The sequence below is a fragment of the Octopus bimaculoides genome, chromosome 19 (genome assembly GCF_046866305.1).
Source record: "Octopus bimaculoides isolate indiv1 chromosome 19, ASM4686630v1, whole genome shotgun sequence".
Taxonomy (NCBI): domain Eukaryota; kingdom Metazoa; phylum Mollusca; class Cephalopoda; order Octopoda; family Octopodidae; genus Octopus; species Octopus bimaculoides.
Genome location: NC_142946.1, coordinates 36268164 through 36270663, shown reverse-complemented (window position 1 = coordinate 36270663; position 2500 = coordinate 36268164). Strand labels below are relative to the sequence as shown.

Sequence of the window (2500 nt, the reverse complement as noted above, 5' to 3'; positions counted from 1 at the left end):
ATTTTTACCAGTGCTACGCTGGGCTGTGAATGAGAATAAAGAAAAGAGAAACTGCGTCAGACTGTAAATATATACAGTCATGTATATACACGCACATATAAACATACAAACATTCATATACACGTATTCCATCACTCTAGTGAATTACACCTCCGAAATTCTCAGAAAATGCAAACATATGGACAAATGCCGTACCCTCTGCGGATTGAGCAGCAGTATCAGAAACATTGCCCCGCTCCCCACTCCGTGGAGTTATTCTTCAACATATATATATATATATATATATATATATATATATATATATATATATATATATATGTACATACATAAAAATGAAAAGTAATTCTGTCCCTCCTCCTCTCTGTCTGTTTCTATCCATCTATTTATTTAGCTAGCTAGAATGTGTGTGTGTGTGTGTGTGTGTGTGTGTGTGTGTTTACCTGTCGTCCATCTATGCATATAGGATAAATAACAAACATTTTCTAAATAATACAAGAAGGGATAAGTTCACGATCAAAATTATTAGTCTTGTGCCGAACTGAAAAGAAAAAGCATAGGAAACACAAAGAAAGACACTATAGCTGTTATCTAGTCGCAAGTTTCTGTATGGCGCTGGTCAATATGCAGTAGCATACACACGCGCGCACGCTCGCGCACACACACACACTCGTATTATGTTAATATCTCTACCTCCCCACCTCTCTCTCTCTCTCTCTCTCTCTCTGTCTCACTCCATTTTACACCCTATACGAAATTTTCTGTTCTTGCCGTCTAGGCCTCTCTGAAGCTTAGATTTTGGCGTGCTCCTGTCAGCTGATGACCCCGTGAGCCTATACGAATTTATATTGCATAATCTACTTTGCAACTACACACACACACACACACACACACACGATGTGCTGTAGCAGTTGTGGTCTGTTGATCTGAATATAGTAAATATTTTCAGCCAAGCAGAGGTATAATTCCGAAACTGACAGGAGAGATTTGAACTCGGTCATTAATCAATGAAGCTAATTATTGCTCGGCGCGTTACCATCTGTGCCACCCTTACCGACCTGATAATAATATCACAATAAATTGTACTAAGATAATAGTAATGATTCTTTCTACTATAGGCACAAGGCCTGAAATTTGGTGGGGTGGGAGTTAAGTCGATTACGTCGAGCCCTAGTACGCAACTGGTACTTAATTTACCGACCCTGAAAGGATGAAAAGCAAAGTCGACCTCGTCGGAATTTGAACTCAGAACGTAGCGACGGGCAAAATACTGCTAACATTCCGTCCAGCACGCTAATGTTTCTGCCAGCTCACCGTTTTGAAATTAATAGTAATAATAACCGCTTCAAAATTTGGCACAAGATTAGTAATTTTAGCGAGTTAGGGTTAGTTGCATGGTTACACATTTTATGATTAAAATTGCATGTTTGCGAAATAATTAAAGACCTAATTTAAAATTTCATAATTTATACTTAAGAGTATTAATAAATTTCACTCATTAGTTATCATTAGTAGTGTTCATGCAACATATTGCATAAGCAAATGAATTGTGTAAATTTTTCCCCAGCGCAGCATGGTGAGCGAATTGACTTGTTTCATAGTACAATTGTTTAAACACAATGCTATACTACCCTAGTTCTGTAAATGAAGTAAAAGTAAACGAAATGGATTTTTCATTGGTTTCGACCATGGAAATTCAGCTGTTCCATCAACTGAATTATCAGCTGTTCCATCAGCTGAATTACATGCTTAATGAAATAGCGAGTAAATGACAAACACGTGTATAATTAATTCAATCAAACTGATAACATACGTGACAAAGCTGCATCTTTAAATTATGGATACAATAATTCCGACAGGTTTCTGCAAAGTTTCAATGTATTCAGTTTCGCTTCCAAGGGTTGGATGAACCTGAAGCAATTCTAGATGATAGTTTCCCAAGATGCATTGTAGCAGGATCGAACTGGTGGCTCTTTATTGCGAAACAAGCTTTTTAAACATTCGGCTCTGTTGCGTCCTTACTACAATAGACTCAGTATACTAACTCCATTTTTCAACCTCTGTCTGTTTTTTTTATGCATGTAAAACACTACAGAACACGTGGTAACTTGACCTGGTGACGTGTTGCCATTCACAGCATTTCTACAATTTACTCAGATATGGTGAGACCAGATCTTATGATCTGTTTGCTGCTCTCATGTGGTGAGAAAACAAAAATGGTGAAAGAAGAGGAGAGCGTTTGTTTTTCATCATTTCTACTTCGAAGTCACTTTCCGTTTCTTTCTTATAACTATCAGAAATACTGTAATCTGCTTTTGTTAAGCAATATTCTCCTTTAAAATTTTCGAACAAGTCATCTTTCAGCAGAGTCAGAAAAACGCTGTAATCCAGAGACATTGAAGTGTGAAGTTACTTACAAGATTGTAGGGAAAATGGGTTAGACATAATGTGTTTTATGGCACTCACTGAATCGATGCTTGCTGTAAAAACTGCCATAATTGGT

The 2500-nt window shown here is 37.2% G+C and overlaps 1 protein-coding gene across 1 annotated transcript in view; it reads left to right on the top strand.

Moving 5' to 3' along the window:
* LOC106876634 (uncharacterized) overlaps positions 1-2500 on the top strand; it is an 895860-nt gene that overhangs the window by 685933 nt on the left and 207427 nt on the right. The window lies entirely within an intron of this gene.